Here is a 22,859-nt window from a genome sequence, read left to right as displayed (position 1 = left end):
GGTTCTGGTACCTGGGAGTGTCTTGCTATGCAGGCGTTGTGGCTGCTTCCCGGGATTTGTGCACACACCTGTAGGATCCATTTGTGATGGTCACAGACCAGTTACACACTGAGCAAGTGGAAGCCCTTCCTGTTGAAGGCTGCTGGCTGGTCTGCAGGAGCCTTGATGGTCACATGGGTGCAGTCGATGACACCCTACACCTGGGGGAATCCAGCGATGGCCCCGAATCCTATAGCCCTCTCAGCGTGACTGTTTGGATCGATGTGCACATAGTCACCGGCCCTCCTGAACAGGACATTGGTGACCTCCTTGATGCACTGATTCACCACAGACTGTGAGATTCCACACATATCTCCAGTGGATCCCCGCAATGATCTGCTGGTGGAGAAGTTCAGTGGCACGGTGACCTTCAGTGACACTGGCATCAGGTGCCCACCAAGTCCCATGGGGCACAGCTGCATCATGGCAGAGAGATCAGTGACAACCTCCGTGGAGAGGCGCTGTCTGCGGAGACACAGTCACTCGGACATCTGCAGGTAGTTGAACCTCGGCTGACGTGTTCCTCTGCCTCCTTCTCCAGCCTCCTGTTCGAGGCTGGCCCTCCTGTGGGCCCCCAAGCTGCTGTGGTGTCCCTGCTGGTGCCTGCGCCTCCCTCCCTCCCTCTCTACTCCTCCTCCTCTTCAATGGGAGCCTCGAATCCAGGGTGAATGAGGCCCATGACAGGTTGACCCTCCCTGAGTGCAAGGCCTTCACAGTAAACAACACCCAGCCCCATTTACCTCATTTGTCACCCTCAATGAGGTGGCACTGCCCCAATAACACCCGGGTGTGGCTCACCCTGCAGAGCTGGCACATTGGCCCCCACGCCTGACAGTGTTTCCCGATGCCCTTTCCCCCTCCACCCTTGCTGCCAAGTTACGCTGCCTCACCCGACAGCTTCCCAGTGAAGCCAACACTCAGCTCCCACCTCCCAGTCACCTCCTTTAACCAGGCGAGGCTCTGAAGTCCCAGGGTTCCCGTGTGCTATTAATTCAATTGGACCCAGTGAATAAAATTGCTGACAATTGGACTCATTAATACTTTAAATGCCTTCTTGCCGTGTGGATGTGCGAAGTCTGCCCTCCATGTCAGCCGCCGACAGAAAAATCCGGTCCAACGTCTTCCATCCCTATTTTATACACCCCCCCTCCCCCTCCCCCTCCCCAGCCTCCATTCCCGTCTCCAACGGTCCCTTAAATTTCTGGCCCATGTCTCTAAGACTAATGGGAGTGAAACTACAGCTGCTCCTTAGACTGAACAGGGAGAGCAGCTCTCTCTGTGTTGAAAGTGAATGAATCTGCTCTTTACCTTGTCTTACTGGAATGTTCACTGTCTGGAAATGTCTGTTTGAAAATGTTTTCCTGTTATATTAATGGAGCAGAGGAGCAGAAGTGAGGTACTGTTCAACAGGGAGGTTTGGAAGTGGGTGAAGGGGTGGAGTGACGGTGGGAGTGAGAGGCGCAGTGAGTTGGCCATTCTCAATAGAGTGTCAGGAATGAAGGTCAGAGGAACAGACCAGGCAGGAAACACAGAAAGAGCGAGGAGAAGCTGGTGTGAAAAACAGAGATTAAACAACAGGCTTGTTCAGTTGGTTTGTGTCTGGTGTTTAGAATACCCGGAATCTGGGTTCACTTCACTTCCAACTCAGCAATTGTACCAACATTATGTTCATAAAACCATAGAATGATACACAAAGAAGGAGACCATTTGGTCCATTGTGTCAATGCTGTCTCTTTGGTTGTGCTATCCAATTAGTTCTGATGCTCAGCTTTTTCCTGTAATCTGTACATTTTCCTTCCAGCATTTATCCCTATTGCTTTTCAAAGTTACTACTGAATCTGCTTTCAAGTCCTGATCAGACAGTGCATTCCAAATCACAACACATCACCGTATAAATCCCGACCTCATTTCGCCTCTGGTTCTTTTCTCAATCACCTGATAAATACATCCTCTGGTTACTGACCCTTTTGCCACTGGAAACAATTTCTCCTTATTTGACTTATTGAAAACCTTCTTGATGATGTCACATACTAGACTGCCAGTAAAACTGAAGCCCATGTAATAAAAGGGACAATGACAGCATGGATATGAAATTAGCAGACTGATAGGAACATAGGAGCAGGAGTAGGCCATTCAGCCCGTCGAGCCAACCCCGCCATTCAATATGATGATGACTGATCATCCACTTCAATGCCTTTTTCCCACACTATGTCCATATCCCCTATGTCATTTGCATTTAGAAATCTGTCAATCTCTGCTTTAAACATACTCAATGACTGAGCTTCCACAGCCCTCTGGGGTAGAGAATTCCAAAGATTCACAACCCTCTGAGTAAAGAAATTTCTCCTCGTCTCTGTCCTAAGTGGCTTTCCCCTTATGTTGAAATTGTGTCCCCTGGTTCTAGATTCCTCAACCGGAGGAAATAGCTTCATCTACCTGTCTATCCCTTTAAATATATGGTAAGTTTCAATGAGATCACCTCTCATTCTTCGAAACTCTAGAGAATACAGGCCCAGTTTCCCCAAAATCTCTTCATAGGACAGTCCCGCCACCCCGGGAACAAGTCTGGTGAACCTTCGTTGTACTCCCTCTATGGCAATGATATCCTTCCTAAGGTAAGGGGATCAAAACTGCACACAGTATTCCAAAGTGCAGTCCAACCAAGGTTATATACAATTGAAGCAAGACTTCACTACTCCTGTACTCAAATCCTCTTGTGATAGAGTCTAACATATCATTCGCCTTCCTAATTGCTTGCTGCACCTGCATGTTAGCTTTCAGTCACTTACTGACAAGGACACCCAGGCCCCTTTGTCCATCTACACTTTCTAATCTCTTAACATTTAAGAAATGATCTGCACATCTGTTTCACCTACCAAAGTGGACAACCTCACATCTTTGCACATTATATTCCATGTGCCACTTTCTTGTCCACTCACTAAGTCTGTCCAAATCCCCTTGAAGCCGCTTTGCATCTTCCTCACAACACACATTCCCACCTAGTTTTGTGTCATCTGCGTACTTGGAAATAGTACATTTGGTCCCCACATCCGAATCATTGATATATATTGTGAACAGCTGGGTCACAGTGTGGTGGTGAACAGTTGTATTTCTGTCTGGAGGAAGGTTTACAGTGGGTTCCCCATGGTTCCTCATAACTTCAGTTATGTGCAGACACTGGAAAAGCTGGGGTTGTTCTCCTTGGAGCAGAGCAAGTTCAGAACAACTTTGACAGAGTTAGAATCAAGGAATCAAATGGTTACAGTACAGAAGGAGACCATTCAGTCCATCATGTCCATGACAGCTCTTTGCAAGAGCAAATCAGCTAATTCCACTCCTCTGCCCTTTCATTGTAACCCTGCAAATTTTCTCTATTCAGGTGTTTATCCAATTCCCTTTTGAAAGCCACGATTGAATCTGCCTCCAGCACACTCTCAGGCAGTGTATTCCAGATCCAAACCACTCGCTCTGTCCCACACCCCTGGTACCATTGCAGAAAATCTCTTCTGTTCATTTCATCCCTCATAAATAATTGAAATGAAATGTTTATTAGGAAATGCACAACATAAAAAGGAGAGAGAAATAAATGCTGAGCAAAATAGAAGTCAATGTTTGGAAGGTAAAAAGAGCAAAAGATGTAACTTTTATTCTGGATGAGTGAGAGGAATATATCACACTTTGGGGATTTTGTAAGAGGATTTATTGATAAACCTGGGATTTGAGAGGAAGCTGGTTCATGGTTTACAGAACAAATTCAGCCCCTGGGATGGAGCCAACAGCTGCACTGTCCAATAACAGACAGGACGGGGACACTGTCTCAGGCGTAGTGAGCTCAGTCGATGAAAGCCTGAAACTCTGAATCTCAAGTTTTTGAGTTTGAGCCCCACGGTGGGTGTTTTATATTTCCTTTTTAGGCTGATTTTACAGGCATTCTCCAGCTCTGAATTCCTCGGCAGAGAGTTCAAGGAGTGTTTGAAATGAGATTCAACAGCAGTATGAGAAAGTCTCTCCTTGATTCAGGACTCTTATCTCTCTGCAGCAACTCGCTGCTGAAGATTGAACTTTATCTCATTTCATTCTCAGCTGAGGGTCAGTGTGGATCACTGGGACTTCCGGCTGTCTCCCACTTCACAATCCATCAGTGCTGAGAAAGCAATGGGGAATATTACGCACATGTTACAATGTTTTATAAATACTTGAATGTATTTCACACTGTGTCTGACAGTGTGAATCTCCCCTGGTATATCAGCTCACCAATACTTCAACAGAACATTCACATAATGTGAGCTCTGAGATCTGGTCAGATCCCATTCCCAAGACCTGGAAAGTGGGATTGGGCTGGATCGCTCTTTTTCAGTTGGCACAGACACGATTGCTAAATTGTCACATTCTGTGCCATAAATTTTCTCCATTTTCTATGTTCTATAAAGTGAGGTGTGATTGGGAGGGGCAATTCCACCAGGGTTATATTTTCTACCAAAACAATGACACAATGGATACTTCACTTTTTTATTCATTCATCCATGCGATGTGGGCGTTGCTGTCCAGGCCAGCATTTACTGCCCATCCTTAATTGCCCTTGAGAAGGTGGTGGGGTGGGCTGCCTTCTTGAACCACCCTTGAGTGAGTGTGGCATCAAGGATCCCTAGCAAAATTGAAGTCACTGGGAATCAGGAGGAAAACTCTCCACTTGCTGGAGTCGTACGTCGCACAAAACAAGATGGTTGTGGTTCGTGGAGGCCAATCATCTCAGCCCAGGACATTGCCTCAGGAGTTTCTCAGGGTAGTGTCGTAGACCCAAACATCCCAGCTGTTTCATTGATGACTTTCTCTTCAACATAAGTCAGAAGTGGGAATGTTAGATGATGACTCACAACTCTTCAGATACTGAAGCAGTCTGTGCCTGCAAGCAGCAAGACCTGAACAACATTCAGGCTTGAGCTGATAAGTGACAAGCAACCTTCTGGCCACACAAGTGCCAAGCAGTGAACATCTCCAATGAGAGAGAAAAAAAAATCTAACTTTTGATATTCAGAAGCATTATCATCGTTAAATCCCCCACCATCAATATCTTGACCAGAAACGTAACTGGACCAGTCACATCTATGCTGTGGCTATAAGCGCAGGTCAGAGATTACGAATTCTGCAGCAAGTATCTCACCTCCTGACACCCCAAATCCTGTCCACCATCTACAAGGCACAAGTCAGGAGTGTGATGGAATACATCCCACTCAACAACACTCAAGAAGCTCAACACCATCCAGGACAAAGCAGCGCACTTGATCGGCACCTAACCCACCACCTTAAACATTCAATCCCTCCACAACCAGTAAACAATGGCTGCAGTGTGTACCATCTCCATATGCACTGCAGCAACTCGCCAAGTATCCTTCAACAGCACCTTCCAAACTCGTGACCACTACCACCTCGAAGGACAAGGGCAGCAGATGCATGGGAACTCACTACCTGCAGGTTCCCCTCCAAGTCACTCACCATCCTGACTTGGAACGATATCGCCAGTTATTCACTGTTGTTGGGTCACAATCCTGGAACTCCCTCCCCAACGGCAGTGTGGGTGTTCCTGCACCATATGGACTGCATCAATTCAAGAAGGCAGCTCTCCACCACCTTCTCAATGGCAATAGGAATGGGTAATAAATGCTCGCCTTATCAGCGATACTCACACCCAAGAATGAATAAAAACCAAATCACTCTCCACAGATTCCCCACAATCTGGGCTTGGACATTTACTTCAGGAGCACAGAGCTTTATATCACTGCAACATGAGTTCCAATCTTCATATTCTGTTCACTTTTCACATTATTTTCTACCAGTCCACGAGCTTTTATTAATTCAGTATTCGGGTCTCTGCTCCTCAACCGTTTCTAACATCTCACCTCTTACAAAAAAACACTCTGATCTAGCGTCGGTAGTCGATGACCCCTCATTTTAAACTCCATCTGCCAAAGCATTGCTCACTCACTTAATCTATCAAGAAGATTTGAAAATAAATTTCTTGCCAAAGGATAATTTTCTGCATCTGCTCCCTCGCCATTTGCTTTTCCCATTTGTCTTTCACTTGGTGCAAATCCAGAGAAAGTAATGATGGAAGGAAGGAGGGGAGGAAAAATCCTGCTCCGTTTCGTGATCCCTATTTGATCTTCATTCCACTGCAGTTTGGGTGAAGAATTCCAATTGTCTGTCTCAATTTTAATAAAGTATAACCAATTCTGGAATCACTGTCAAGATACTGACAAGAACAGGTTTCGAGGCTGACTTTACACATAAGCTCACCCAACATAAATAATACACGAAACAGCTCATAAACTAGCGACAAGGATGGGATTCGAACCCACGTGTGCAAAGCACAATGGATTAGCAATCCATCGCCTTAACCTCTCGGCCACCTTGTCAGTTGCAGAGACATAGCTGTCACCTTCAGCACAGCTTCTGGCTGTGCAGCCAGCTGTGGAATGATGGAAATATATCTTCTGTAAGTAAATGAAGTTGGGAATGGAGCGGTGTGAAACATTTCCAGACCATGTCCAACACGTTTCTACTCAGTGTGAAAACCCAACACGGAAAGACTGGAACATGCAATCATTTCATCACATCATGATTAACATCACTCAGACACCGGAACCATTAGGTCACTGATGAAGTCATGATGACCGAATTTCTCATGAAATGAAAACTGAACTAACTGACTGGAAGAATTGCTTTAACCCCACATGATCAGCGAGGCACAGCATCAGGCCGACTTGTCGGGTGGTGTAAACAGATATCACTGCTTCTGATCTTCACCAGAACAGAGAGTGAGATGTAACATTGATCATCAAACAGACTGTGAGAGAATACAACAGAATAAAACACATGGAGAGACACTGTGGAATAACAAATAGATTTGATTGGAATGTTGAAATTTTGATTGGAATGGATAAAACACCAGAAACAGCAGATTAAAGTGGGATTCTCATCATTATATTGATCTGGGACAGAAAAGAGAAACTGATGGAAAGAAGAGAAGAAGGAAGAAAAGAAAGGATGGAACTGTTCAATCTTTTCAGTTTTTTCACTCGCCCATCAAAGCTGATAAAAAAAGTTGCAAATAACAGAGAATTTCACCAAAAAGGGAGATTAAATGTTGCTGAAACCTTGGATCGAAGGATGCCCCAAAAGATCACCTGTTTAACTGTCTCCTCACGAGGGGATTTCAATCAGTGAGCAATATTATTCTCTACTTTTTTTGTTAATTGGTCCCAGAACTGTCACTTGCAATTAATATCTGTGTTCCGACTCCTGAATGATAAAATTGTGAGTTTCTCGATATTTTCTGGACACAGTTCCTGCTGAAAGAACTAAGAACTCTTTTCTAATTTGCACAATACTCTATACACACTCATCAAGCCTGCTAAGCTAGCATCCTTGGTGCTGCTCTCTCTTCTCCCAAACTTCATCTCATGTGACTGTTCCATCATCACTCTGACAGTGGGAGGGGTTGATCCCACTATCTTCAGCATTAACCCTTTACATCCTTATACCACACTGTCTGTCCAACAAAAATGGGTGGAGGGAACTTCCTTCATTTATCAAAACACCAACAGCAGCACAGTGGCGCAATGGTTAGCACCGCAGCCTCAGAGCTCCAGCGACCAGGATTCAGTTCTGGGTACTGCCTGTGTGGAGTTTGCAAGTTCTCCCTATGTCTGTGTGGGTTTCCGCCGGGTGCTCTGGTTTCCTCCCACCTCCAAAAGACTTGCAGGTTGATAGGTAAATTGGCCATTGTAAATTGTCCCGAGTGTAGGTACGTGGTAGGAGAATGGTGGGGATGTGGTAGAGAATATGGGATTAATGTAGGATTAGTATAAATGGGTGGTTGCTGGTTGGCACAGACTCGGTGGGCCGAAGGGGCTATATCTCTAAATAAGAAAAGTAAAATAAAGGCTACCAGTCGTAAATCAACTCAAACCCATTAGAGAGATAGAGGGAGACTGTCAGAGAACTTCCTGCATCCAGTCCTGACCCTGTCACACTCAGCAGCTTCTCACCCAGACCGCACTCTCATCAACACTGAACATTGTTACCGAGACCCTTCAAATACTGTTTATAAAAGGGAGAAAAATTCAAACTTTATCACAGCTAGATTGAATAGAACAAAGTTTAATATCTTCTCGTCGTCACTCGGTAACCACATGAGAAAGTCCTTAAATCAGTAGCATAAATTATCAGCTGGAAGAATGTTTGTCATTGGGTTGAATCATTTCTGTGTGAGGAATGTTCCAGCATCATAAACCAGGGGAACGTGTTGACTGAGCTGTGTCTTCATCTCTTCTGGACAGTTCACCCTTCATTCTGCTCTGATTCACTTTCCCAAAGCGGATCTACAGATTCTCAAATCCGGAGACTGGGTTTTCTTATTTTGTTCCTTTTGATTTTTCTTGCTCCTGAATGTTAATATATTCCAACCTCGGATCAACCTTGCCCTGTCTCCCAGTCTTGGTTAAAAGCGACAAATAACGGCAACAACATTCTGAAACATACAACACGGTCACATTCTGCTTCAGTGAGATTAATGCTGAGGCCGTTTCTGTGTCGAATGCGATTGTGAACAAATTTCTCTCAAGGAAATTGTGAGTGATCAAGTATTTGCACTGAATTTCTGTGCAAGAAGGGACAGTTTCAAACAGCCATTCCCAAATCACTTCCTTCACAAAGACAAAGACTGTGCTGTCTTAACGTGTGAATCAACTTCACAAACAAATTTGAACTCGAAGTTCAGGAGAAGACAGAGATGTGAATGATTGACAGTGTAATCTTTAAATCATAATTTTCCGTTTCTTCGTTGAAGTGAGGCTCAACCCTAAGCCACTAGAGATCGCGGAAAGCTACAAACTTGGATCCAGAAATCAGAAAAGTAGTGAAACAGTTGGTGAGTACATTGTGACATTGAAGAATTTATCACCACATTGCAACATTGGCACATTCTTAGACCGTACATTATGAGACAGATTTGTGCTTATATTGGTGGATGAGGAAAGATACTAAACACACAAAATCCCAATTTGAGCTAGTGTGTAAGATTGCTCTTTCCACGGAGATAGCATCAAAGAATGCTCGTGAATTTCGTCCTATGCCAGTGACAGTAACACACTTCAGAGGAACTTAAACACACTGGTAAAATGGGCTTTCACACAACAGATAAAATGTTACACAGAGACTTGTGAAGTGATACAGTTTGGGAGGAAGAATGAGACAATGTACACCAATCTTTTTTGATCAAGGTTTGAAAAGGTTGCTAAGAGCAAACAGGACACTTGGCTTTATTAATAGAGGCATAGAGTCAAAGCAAATAAGTTATGCTAAACCTTTATAAAACACTGGGGCTGAATGACCTACTCCTGTACCTCCACGGAAAGCTTCCACTCCAGGCTCGGACACCCTCTTCAGGATCACTCTCCATACATCCCGCCACTCCACACACGGATATCTCCCTCAGGATCAGATCACAGCTCCACAGTCCTGCCACATCCAGTCGTGAATGGTGGTGGATAATTAAATAACTAACAAGATGAGGAGGCTCCAAAAACATTCACATCCTCAATGATGGTGGTGCTGAGCACGTCAGTGCAAAAGATGAAGCTGAAGCATTTGCAACCATCTTCAGTCAGAAATATTAAGTGGATTTGATCTGTGCTAATTTCAGCTCCTCATGCTCGCTGGTGCCTTGGTTCTCTGGTGCTAATTTCAGAGTAAATCATGCAGCTTGACAATTGGAGCCAAAGAAAAAGACACAGGAGAGGTTGAAAGTGCCAAAACCTGGTATTGAACCAAGAACTGTTTAACTGTTAGTACAGCACGAACTCAACAAAGCTATTTCAACAACACACTAAAGCCACCATTCTGTCACTGCTTTGGAAGACAATATATACATTAAAGTGTTTGTAAAAAGTTACAGAACACAACATGTGAGTAATATTCCCCATTGTTTTCTCAGTACTGAGGGATTGTGAAGTGGGACACAGCCAGAAGTCCCACTGTGCCACACTGACCCTGAGCTGTGAGTGAAATGAGATAAAGTTCAATCTTTAGCAGAGAGATTCTGGAGAGAGGTAAGAGTCCTGAATCAAGGAAAGACTTTCTGACACAATAAAAGCAAAATACTGCAGATGCTGGAAATCTGAAATAAAAACAAAAAGTTTTGGAAATACTCAATAGCTCTGGCAGCATCTGTGGTGAGAGAAACAGAGTTAACGTTTATGGTCTGTGACCTTTCATCAGAACTGACACAGGTTAGAAAATAATTAGGTTTTAAACAAGTGACGGGGAGGGGCATGTGGGAGAGAACAAAGGGGAAGGTGTTTGATAGTGCAGAGGGAAGGAGAGATTAAATAACAAAGCTGTCCTGGGACAAAGGCAAAGAGTGTGTTAATGCTTGTGGTTGCCTGACACCAGTCATGCTCTGATGTTATTGAACACAATGTTCAATTCACAAGGCTGTAGAGTGCCGAATCAAAAGGTCAGGTGCTGCTCCTCGAGCTTGGGTTGATTTTCACTGGAACACTGGAACAGGCCAAAGACAGAAATGTTGACATGAGAGCAGGGGAGAGTGTTGAAATGGCAAGCAACCCGAAGCTCAGGATCATGCTTTCGGCCTGAGCAGAGGTGTTCCATCTAATCTGCGTTTGGTCTCCCCAGTTTAGAGGAGACCGCATTGTGAACAGTGAATACAGTATACATAATTGAAAGAAGTACAAGTAAATCGCTGCTTCACCTGAAAGGAGTGTTTGGGGCTTCAGATAATGAGCAGAGAGGAGGGAAAATGGCAGGTATTATATCTCCTGCGATTGCATGGGAAGGTGCCTTGGGAAGGGGACGAGGTATTGGGGGTAATGGAGGAGTGGACCAGGGTGTCGCGGAGGGAACAATCCCTTCGGAATGCTGACAGGGGAGGGGAGGATGCGTTTGGTGGTGGCATCACGCTGGAGGTGGCGGAAATGGTGGAGGATGATCCTTTAGATGTGGAGGCAGGTGGGGTGGAAAGTGAGGACAAGGGGAACCCTGTCGCAGATCTGGGAGGGAGGGGAAGGGGGAAGGCAGAGGTTGAGAGTCCTGTCAACTACACTGGGAGGGGGCGGGGTGGGAGTAGTTGAAATCTGGTGATGTTGTTGAATTTAATTTCAAACACTCCTTGAACTCTCTGCTGATGAAGACTGAAAAAGGGAAGAACAACCACACAACAAGGGTCTCAAATCCAAGACCCTGAGATTAAAAGTCCCATGCTCTACCAACTGAGCTAACAAGGCCTGATACAGTACTTCTACTCTGTCTGTTATTGGACGGATGCAGCTGTTGGCTCCACCCCAAGGGCGGGAATTTGTTCCACCAACTATGAAGCAGTTTCCTATCAATTCCCCAGATTATCAGTAAATCCACTTCCAGAAGCCCCAAAGTTTGATATATTCCTCTCACTCATCAATAATAAAACTGAAATATTTTTACCTTCCAAATTCTGCCATCCATTTTGTCAGTATTTATTTCTCTCTCCTTTTTATTTAGTTCATGCATTTCTTCAGAATTTTTTTTTCAATTATATCTGAGGGAAGAAATGAACAGATCTGGCAGCTCAAAACTGGGCATCCATGAGGCACTGTAGGTCATCAGCAGCTGCAGAATTGTATTTAAACACAATATGTTACTTCATGGCCTGGCATTTCCCTCACTCTACCATTACCATCAAGCCAAGGGAGCAATAGTGGTTCAATGAAGTGTGCAGGAGGGCATGTCAGGAACAGCACCAAGCAGACCTAAAAATGAGTGAAGCGACAACACATGATTACTTGCATGTCATATAGCGGAAGCAGCATGCAATAGACAGAGCTGAGTGATCTCACAACCAACAGATCAGATCAAAGCTCTGCAGTCCTGTCACATCCAGTCCTGAATGGTGGTGGATAATTAAACAATTAACAGGAGGACGAGGCTCCACAAATATCCCCATCCTTAATGATAAGGGAGACCAGTATATCAGTGCAAAATACAAGGTTGAATCATTTGCAACCATCTTCAGCCAGAAGTGCAAGTAGATGATCAATCTCGGCCTCCTCCTGAGGTCCCCAGCATCACAGGTGCCAATCTTCAGCTAAATCCACTTCACTCCACATGATATCAAGAAATGGCTGAAGGCTCTGGATACTGACAACATCCTGGCTGCAGTGCTGAAGACTTGTGCTCCAGAACTAGCCACACCGCCCGCCAAGCTACAACACTGGCATCTACCCAGCAATGTGGAAAATTGCCCAGGTATGTTCTGTATACAAAAGGCAGGACAAATCCAACCCGGTCAATTCCTGCCCGATCAGCCTCCTCTTGATCATCAGTAATGTGATGGAAGGTGTCGTTGACAGTGCTATCAAGCAGCACTTACACAGCCATAACCTACTCACCAATGCTCATTTTGGGTTCCGCCAGGGCCACTTAGTTCCTGACCTCATTATGGCCTTGGCCCAAATATGGACAGAAGAGTTGAATTCAGGAGGTGAGGTGAGGTGACAGTGACTGCTCTTGCCAAGGGCATCAAGGAGCCCTTGCAAAATTGAAGTCAATGGCAATCACGGAGAAAAATCTCCACTGGTTGGAGTCATACCTTGCACAAAGGAATATGGTGCTGGTTGTTGGTGGCCAATCATCTCAGTACCAGACATCGCTCAGGAGTTCCTCAGGGTAGTGTCCTCGGCCCCAACCGTCTTCAGTTGCTTCATCAAAGAACAAACAAAGAACCAAGAAAATTACAGCACAGGAACAGGCCCTTCGGCCCTCCAAGCCTGCGCCGATTCAGATCCTCTATCTAAACATGTCGCCTATTTTCTAAGGGTCTGTATCTCTTTTCTTCCTGCCCATTCATGTATCTGTCTAGAATCAATAAACTTCCTTCCATCATAAGGTCAGAAGTGGAAATGTTCACTGATGATTGCAAAATGTTCAGTTGCATTAGTAACTCCTCAGATACTGAAGCAGTCCGTGTCCACATGTAGAGAGACCTGGGCAAGATTGGGCTTGGACTGATAAGTGGCAAGTAACATGCACGCCACAAAAATGCCCGGCAATGACCATTTCCAACAAGAGTGAATCTAACCATCTCCCCTTGACAGTCAATGACATTACCATTGCTGAATCCTTCACAATCAACATCCGGGGGGTTACCAATGAGCAGAAACTGAATTGGATCAGTCATATAAATACCGTAGCTACAAGAGCAGGTCAGAAGCTGGGAATTCTGCTGCAAGTAATTCACCTCCTGTCCACCATCTACAAGGCACAAGTCAGGAGTGTGATGTAATACTCCCCACTTGCCTGGATGAGTGGAGCTCCAACAACACCAAAGAAACTCAACACCATCCAGGACAAAGCAGATCACTTGATCAGCACTCCATCCACTACTTTAAATATTCACTTCCTGCACCACCAGTGAACAGTGGCAGCAGTGTGTACCATCTACAAGATGCACTGCAGCAACTCACCAAGCCTCCTTCGACAGCACCTTCCAAACCCCCAACCTCGACCACCTAGAAGGACATTGGATGAATGGGAACACCACCATCTGCAAGCTCCCCTCCAAGTTACACACTGTCCTGACTGGGAACTATATCACCATTCCTTCACTGTCACTGGATCAAAATCTTGGAACTCCCTTCCTAACAGCACTGTGGGTTTACGTACAACACATGGACTGCAGCTGCTCCAAAAAGGCAGCTCACCACCACCTTCTCAAGGGCAATTAAGGATGGACAATAAAGGCTGCGTTTGCTGACAACGCAACCACTAGGTGGCACAACTCGCTTTCTCCCCCTGCTTTGCACCGGCCGCTTCCACCCTCCATAGTCGCTCGCTCCAGACCTCGCTGCTCCCCCCCCTACTTCCCTGGCCGATTGTCTCCCGATCATGTCACCCCATTCTCCAGTCGTTCGCTCACTCCCCTCCCCCTCTCCCCTCCAGCCACTAGCTCTAGGCTGCGCTGCTTCCCTTCTCTCGGCCACTTGCTCCCACGTTTGTCCAGTCTCCACGCGCCGCCCGAAGAAGCAAGGTGGGCTGCAAAGTGTGACGTAGGAGTGAGTAGTGAGTGGCCGAGAGGGGGGAAGTGGCATGGCCTAGAGCTGGCGGCTGGAGCGGGGGTTGGGGGGCAGAGAGCAAGCGGCCATAGAGCTGGATGACGCGAGTGGGGAACAATTGTCCAGGGGAGCATCGAGGTGTACAGCGAGCGGCTGAGGGGAGGAAGCGTCGAGGCCTGGAGCGAGTTGCCGACGGGGGAGAGCTCCAGCCTGAAAGTCTCCTATTCAGCCGCTTCCTCCAGCTGAGTGAGGGGCTGGATACCTGATGACGCTTTAGCGCACATGTGCGAAGATGGACCAAGCTCGGATATGCGATGATGTTGGCGCTGCGCAATGACATCCTCCTCCACATGTGCCACTTAATCCTGGCAAGATGTAGCTGTGCTTATGCACAGCTTGGCACAGTCCGATGATGTCAGCGGGCCGCTCCATTGACAGGAATCACATTGTGTCAGCAGTGCCCACATCCCATGAAAGAATAAAAAAGAGATTTACCACAATGGTAGCAGGGTGAGGGATTTCAGTTATGTGGAGAGATTGGAGAAGCTGGGGTTGTTCTCCTTGCAGCAGAGAAAATTCAGAAAAGATTTGACACATTTGTTCAAAGTCATGAAGTTCTTCAATAGTTTAAATCAGGAGAAACTGTTTCCAGTGGTAAAAGGGTCAGTAAGCAGAGGACACGGATATCAGGTGATTGGCAGAAGAACCATTTTTTACACAGCAATGTGTTGTGATAAAGAAAGAAAAGACTTGCATTTATATAGCACCTTTCAAGACCACTGGACATATCAAAGCACTTTGTAGACAATGAAATACTTTTGAAGTGTTATCACTGTTGTAATGTCAGAAATGCAGCAGCTGATATTCACAAACTGCAATGTGATAATGACCAACTGATCTGATTCAGGGGCAAATATTGATCACAACACCAGGGAGAATTGCTCTTCACTTGTTTGAAATTGCAGCATGGGATCTTTTACATTCACCCAAACATGCAGACCAGGTCTTGGTTTAACATCACACCTGAAAGGCAGCACCTTCAACACCCTCAGTGCTGTACTGGAGTGTCAGCTGTGAAATCTGAACCCAGAAGCTTGTGATTTCGAGGTGAGTGTGACCAACTGAGCCACAGCTTTTACCTGAGTCTCAATCCTTAACATAGAACATAGAGCATAGAACATACAGCACAGAGCAGGCCCTTCGGCCCACAATGTTGTGCCGATCCTTTGTCCTCTGTCAAGGACAATTTAATCTATACCCCATCATTCTCCTTTATCCATATACCTATCCAAAAGCCTTTTGAAAGTCCCTAAAGTTTCTGACTCAACAACTTCCCCGGGCAAGGCATTCCATGCCTCGACCACTCTCTGGGTAAAGAACCTTCCCCTGACATCCCCCTTATATCTCCCACCCTTCACCTTAAATTTATGACCCCTTGTAACGCTTTGCTCCACCCGGGGAAAAAGTTTCTGACTGTCTACCCTATCTATTCCCCTGATCATCTTATAAACCTCTATCATGTCACCCCTCATCCTTCTCCTTTCTAATGAGAAGAGGCCTAGAATGTTCAGCCTTTCCTCGTAAGACTTATTCTCCATTCCAGGCAACATCCTGGTAAATCTCCTCTGCACCCTCTCCAAGGCTTCCACATCCTTCCTAAAATGAGGCGACCAGAACTGCACACAGTACTCCAAATGAGGCCTTACCAAGGTCCTGTACAGCTGCATCATCACCTCACGGCTCTTAAATTCAATCCCTCTGCTAATGAACGCTAACACCCCATATGCCTTCTTCACAGCCCTATCCACTTGAGTTGCAACTTTCAATGATCTATGCACATAGACCCCAAGGTCTCTCTGCTCCTCCACATGCCCAAGAACCCTACCGTTAACCCAGTATTTTGCATTCATGTTTGTCCTTCCAAAATGGACGACCTCACACTTTTCAGGGTTAAACTCCATCTGCCACTTTTCAGCCCAGCACTGCAACCTATCCAAGTCCCTTTGCAGACGACAATAGCCCTCCTCGGTATCCACAACTCCACCAACCTTTGTATCATCTGCAAATTTACTGACCCACCCTTCGACTTCCTCATCCAAGTCGTTAATAAAAATCACAAACAGGAGAGGACCCAGAACTGATCCCTGCGGCACGCCACTGGTAACTGGGCTCCAGGCTGAGTATTTACCATCTAAGACCACTCTCTGCCTTCTATCAGTTAGCCAATTCTTAATCCAACTGGCCACATTCCCCACTATCCCATGCCTCCTGACTTTCTCCATAAGTCTACCATGGGGGACCTTATCAAATGCCTTACTAAAATCCATGTACACCACATCCACTGGTTTACCCTCATCCACTTGCTTGGTCACCTGCTCAAAGAATTCAATCAGGCTTGTGAGGCAAGACCTACCCCTCACAAAACCGTGCTGACAGTCCCGAATCAAGCAGTGTCTTTCCAGATGCTCAGAAATCCTATCCCTCAGCACCTTTTCCATCAACTTGCCTACCACCGAAGTAAGACTAACTGGCCTGTAATTCCCAGGGTTGTTCCTATTCCCTTTCTTGAACAGGGGCACAACATTTGCCACCCTCCAATCACCTGGTACCACCCCCGTCAGCAGAGAAGATGAAAAGATCATTGCCAGCGGCTCTGCAATTTCATCCCTTGCTTCCCATAACATCCTTGGATATACCCCGTCAGGCCCGGGAGACTTGTCTATCTTCAAGTTATTCAAAAACCCCAACACATCTTCCCTCCTAACGAGCACTTCCTCGAGCTTACCAGTCTGCTTCCCACCGTCCTCTTCAGTAATACACCCCTTCTCATTCGTAAATACCGAAGAGAAGTACTCATTCAAAACCTCACTTATCTCTTCCGGCTCAACACACAGTCTCCCGCTATTGTCCTTGACCGGACCTATGGTCCCCCTAGTCATCCTCATATTTCTGACATACGCGTAAAAGGCCTTGGGGTTTTCTTTTATCCTACCCGCCAAGCATTTTTCATGCCCTCTCTTAGCTCTCCTAATCCCTTTCTTCAGATCCTTCCTGGCCATCTTGTATCCCTCCAGAGCTATGCCTGTGCCCTTTTTCCTCAACTTTATATACGCATCCTTCTTCTTCCTAACAAGACTCTCAACCTCTCTTGTCAACCACGGTTCCCTCACATGACCATCCCTTCCCTGTCTGACAGGGACATGCTTATCAATGGCCCCTACTATCTGCTCCTTGAAAAAGTTCCACATTTCGACCGTGCCCTTCCCTGCCAGCATATGCTCCCAACTTATGCTCCTCAGTTCCTGCCTGACAGCATCATATCTACCCTTCCCCCAATTGTAAACCTTGCCCTGTTGCACATACCTATCCCTCTCCATTACCACAGTGAATGCTACAGAATTGTGATCACTATCTCCAAAGTGCTCGCCCACCAACAGCTCTATCACTTGCCCTGGTTCATTACCTAGTACCAAATCCAATATTGCCTCCCCTCTGGTCGGGCAGTCTACATACTGAGTCAGAAAAGCTTCCTGGACATACTGCACAAACACTACCCCATCCAAACTATTCGATCTAAAGAGTTGCCAATCAATATTTGGGAAGTTGAAATCCCCCATAATTACTACCCTGTGACTTCTGCTCCTTTCCAAAATCTGTTTCCCAATCTGCTCTTCCACCTCCCTGCTGCTATTGGGGGGCCGATAGAAAACTCCCATCAAGGTGACTGCTCCTTTCCTGTTCCTGACCTCAACCCACAGTGCCTCAGTCGGCAGATCCTCCTCGAAAATTCTTTCAGCAGTTGTTACACTATTTCTAACTAACAATGCCACCCCCCCACCTCTTTTACCACCATTCCTAATCTTATGAAAACATCTATAACCAGGTACCTCCAAAAACCATTCCTCCCCCTCACCTATCCACGTTTCAGTGATGGCCACAACATCGTAGTCCCAAGTGCCCATCCACGCCTTCAATTCACTCACCTTATTCCTGATGCTTCTTGCGTTGAAGTATACGCACTTTAACCCTTCTCCGTGCCCATCTGTCCTCTGTGACAGTGCTACCTTCCCCAATACCTCACTACACTCTTTGTCTTTCTGAGTGGACCCACTGGTCCCTGGATTACAAGTCCGGTTCCCATCCCCCTGCCAAACTAGTTTAAACCCTCCCGAACAGTACTAGCAAACCTCCCTCCCAGGATATTGGTGCCCCTCTGGTTCAGATGCAGCCCGTCCTGTTTGAACAGGTCCCATCTTCCCCAGAATGCAGTCCAATTATCCAAGAACTGGAAGCCCTCCCTCCTACACCATTCCTGCAGCCACGTGTTCAGCTGTGCTCTCTCCCTATTCCTAGCCTCACTATCACGTGGCGCCGGCAACAAACCAGAGATAACAACTCTGTCCGTCCGAGCTTTCAGCTTCCAGCCTAACTCCCTAAACTCACTTCTAACATCTGTGCCACCCTTCCTTCCTACGTCGTTGGTGCCAATGTGCACCACGACCTCTGGCTGCTCCCCCTCCCCTTTAAGGATCCTGAAGACGCGATCACAAACATCACGGACCCTGGCACCAGGGAGGCAACAAACCATCCGTGCGTCTCGCCTGCGCCCACAGAACCGCCTGTCCGTACTCCTCACCATCGAGTCCCCGATGACTAGTGCTCTCCCATTCTCTCTCCTTCCCTTCTGAGCCACAGTGCAGGACCCCGTGCCAGAGGCCCGGTCACTGCAGCCTGCCCCCGATAGGCCGTCCCCCCCAACAGTATCTAAAACTGTATACTTGTTGTTGAGGGGAACGACCACAGGAGATCCCTGCACTGACCTCTTCCCACCTCTAACTGTTACCCAGCTGCCTTTGATTTGTGGAGTAACGACCTCCGTGTAGCTTCTATCTATCAACCCCTCAGCTCCGCACCTTTAAGGAAAATACCTACCCAGGAGTCCTCGCTGCCGACCAGCTTCCGGTTCCTCCGGCGCCAAAGACAAGGAAAACAGTAAGTAAAACAGTAAGTACTTACTTTTAAAACACAGCTCCTGATGCCTTCACTCACCCACCGAAGAGTCGCTACCTTCTCCTGCTGCTCCTACCAACAGTTTCTCTCTGTCGGGTCTGTCACGACCCCTCATGATTGTGAACACCTCTATCAAATCTCCTCTCTAAGGAGAACAACCCCAGCTTCTCCAATCTATCCACATAACTGAAATTCTAACCACATGTTGCAGAAAGGAATTTTTCCTCAAGTTCCTTCTGGTTTTGTCAGTCACCTTAAATCTTTAACCTTTGGTTATTGACCATTCAGCTGTTAGAAACAGTTCCTCAGTATTTACTCGACCCCAAACCTTCAAGGAAGCTCTGCAAAGTAACTGAAAATCTAGTTGTCAGAAGTGGGATTTAAACACATGCCTCCAGTGAAAGCTGCAACCTGAACAGAGAAGCTGAAACCGCTCAGTCACCTCAACTGTTCAGACCTTTTTGACCTCGTCCTCACTTCTGTATTTTGAAAGGTTCACTCAGTTCAGGAACTTGTTCAATGTTACTGGAATGCTCAGTGTTTGGGATATTAACTCCCCCGGGTTTTCCTGAGCTTGTTCTCGGTGTATGGGGATGTTTGTCCTGGGCTGTGGAATCTTGCATCCCGGTAATGGACATTAACCCACTGATTGAATCTGTATTCACTGCTTTCCACTGGTGCTGGGTAATTGCAGAGTGTGGGGCCGGAATGTTGCTGCTTGTCCCGGCCTCACTCACTCTGGGAAAGAGTGAATAATTGATGCATCTGTTTCTGTATCTGAAATGTGGCTTAGATCTGCTGTTATTAACCGAGGCAGCGCTGCAGAAGGATACGTTAATAATCTCTCACTAATCAACTGCAAACAGTCAGAATGTGTAACTTTGAGCAGCGCTTTCTGCACCGTCAGGGCTGGAAAGTTGAGGGAGGGAGAGACACTGTCAGTATCTGCGTGTATACAGCACTGTACAGAGAAAGAGCCAATATACCGGGGCTGAGACACAGTGCATCTTTTCACATTTAATCACAATAATATCCACAGTCAGGAGCTGAAAATGCTGAAAAACCGAATAGCAAGAGCAAAATTAAGAAATGTAAGTAATTATAGATTAGCTGATCAGCTTTCACTGTGTTACCTGGCAGTCTACTGTTTTATATCCAATGCTGTCTCCACTGTGGCCAGGGAATGATTTCTTCTCAAAGGCTGAACATTAACAAAACTGCTTGTAATTTAAAATCTTTTAAAAGTAATTCCATGGAGCGAATGGGGCAAAGTCAAATAACTGCACCAATTATAGGAGAGCTGGTTGGTGATGACGTGGATGTGTCTGCAGTGTGCAGGACCAGACTGTTTCTATAGATTCACAATGAATGTTCCATCTTTATTTGTAACAGTAAAACTGATCGTGGACAATGGCTATTCTGGTTGCAGCAACCTGAAGCTTTAACTCATTAACACCCTACTTTAGGGTAATTTAGAAAGCACAACATGCAGCTCTGTCAGTTAGTATGTTTGTTTGTTAACCCACAATTTGATGGTTCAAGCACATAAATGGATGAGGCTTTATTAACTTAAACTCTTCTACATCTGCTATATTACTCTTGCTGTTGATTTTTCAAAGATAAGGTTCGTCAAGTCTTTCTTTGTGAAATCCATGCTGACTGTTTTATTATTTTTCATTTCCATCTGTATTTTCTACTTTGGAGGATTACAGGATATTATCATTTTTTTAAGTCATTCATGGGAGGTGGGTGTCGCTGGCTAGGCCAGCATTTATTATCCATCCCTAATTGCCTTGAGAAGGTGGTGCTGAGCTGCCTTCTTGAACCACTGCAGTCCATGTGCTGCTGTTATGAAGAGAGTTCCAGGATTTTGACCCAGCAACAGTCAAGGAACGGTGATACAGTTACAATTCAGGATGGTGTGTGGCTTGGAGGGGAACTTGCAGGTTGTGGTGTTCCCATGCATCTGCTGCCCTTGTCCTTCTAGGTGATAAAGGTCGCGGGTTTGGAAGGTGCTGTCTCAGGAGCCTTGGCACATTGCTGCAGTGCATCTTGTGGATAGTACACACTGCTGCCACTGTGTGCCAGTGAGGGAGGGCATGAATGTTGTAAATGGGGTGCCAATCAAGCGGGCTGCTTTGTCCTGTTGAGTTTCTTGAGTATTGTTGGAGCTGCACCCAGCCAGACAAGTGGAGAGTATTCCATCATACCCCTTACTAATGTCCAGGCTTTGGGGAGTCAGGAGGTGAGTTACTTGCCGCAGGATTCCTAGTCTCTGACCTGCTCTTGTAGCCATAATATCTATATGGCTACTGCAGTTCAGTTTCTGCTCAATGGTAACCCCCAGGTTGTTGAGAGTGGGGGATTCAGCGATGGTAATGCCATTGAATGTCAAAGGGAGATGGTTAGATTCTCTCTTGTTTGGGATGGTCATTGTCTGGCAGTTGTGTGGTGAGAATCTTATACATCTTTATTGTAGGGTCCTCTATTGTACTGTTGAGTGACTACACTTTAAAAGTCCTTCCTTCATTGGCTGTAAAAGGGTTTGCAATATCCTGTGGTCGTGAAATGCAAGTCTTGCTTTTTCCATTGTTATCAGTGTCATTGTGATCAAAAGATAGGATTCATGAGCACAAAGTTTAAATCAATTTTGATTAAAATAATGTAAAAGCATCTATATTTTTGCACTGTACTTAATAATCTCCATCTTCCTATCCTTACCAAGTACAATGTCTTTGACCCTGAAATTGATTCCACAATCGCAGTCCCTCAGACAATTTCAGCTCAGTTCTGATGAAAGGTCACAGATCTGAAACGTTAACTCTGTCTCTCTCTCCACAGATGCTGCCAGACCTGCTGAGTATTTCCAGCATTTTCTGTTTTTATTTCAGATTTCCAGTATCAGCAGTATTTTGCTTCTGTGTTACTTTGAAAGTTAAAACTGAACCACCTGTCTACAATTCACACTGGGGTCTCCCATGAAATGATTCTGTATAATGTTGATGTAATGAATACAGACTCCGAGCACAGAGCTTCCTGTGGGGAATTGGGGATATGAAAACCAGCAGACTCTGCAGGGATTTCCACTGGGAGCACAAATTCACAAAATCTACCTTTTATATATCGATTCATTTTGATTGTCCTTCTGGAAAATTATTTTGAAACAATTTAAACATCAACCCACAGCTCCATGACTGGGTCAATTATGAGGTCATCCTCTGACAGGTCATATGACAGCTGGAGCCACAAGACATCAGAACCAGATTTGTGACTGGATTAAAACCCGGAATCCTGTCCCAATGGTTTTTCAAATAAAGCTGTTGCTGTTTGAAAACACAGCAGTTAAACTTTCTGCCTGACCATGAGGGGAGCTAGGGAGAAATTTACAAAACTAAATCCTTTTACAAAATAGTTCAAAAATCATTCACTGAAAAATCATGTGAGGATTCATATGCAGTAGAGAAACAAGCAGAATACAGAAAGTACAGAGGAGAGCTGAAAAAGGAAATGAGATTAGCAAGAGAATGTATGAGAAAAGATTAGCAGGTCACATAACTGGGAACACTGAAGTCTTTTACCAACATATGGACAGTCAATGAAAGGGTGGGTCAATTAGGAGATCCTGTGGAGGCAGAGGGTGTGGCTGAGGTACTAATTAAGTACATTTCATCTGTCATCACAAAACAAACGGGTGCTGCAAATGTC

The 22,859-nt window shown here is 45.7% G+C and overlaps 1 non-coding gene across 1 annotated transcript; it reads right to left on the bottom strand.

The window, feature by feature from the left end:
* Positions 1–6,370: 6,370 nt before the first annotated feature.
* trnas-gcu (transfer RNA serine (anticodon GCU)) lies at positions 6,371–6,452 on the bottom strand. Its single transcript has one exon. It is a non-coding gene; the product is annotated as a tRNA-Ser (tRNA).
* Positions 6,453–22,859: the final 16,407 nt, after the last annotated feature.

This window comes from Heterodontus francisci, unplaced genomic scaffold (genome assembly GCF_036365525.1).
Source record: "Heterodontus francisci isolate sHetFra1 unplaced genomic scaffold, sHetFra1.hap1 HAP1_SCAFFOLD_75, whole genome shotgun sequence".
In the NCBI taxonomy this organism is placed as follows: Eukaryota; Metazoa; Chordata; class Chondrichthyes; order Heterodontiformes; family Heterodontidae; genus Heterodontus; species Heterodontus francisci.
Note: the sequence above shows the minus strand (reverse complement) of the source record. Positions and strands in the feature narration are given on the sequence as shown.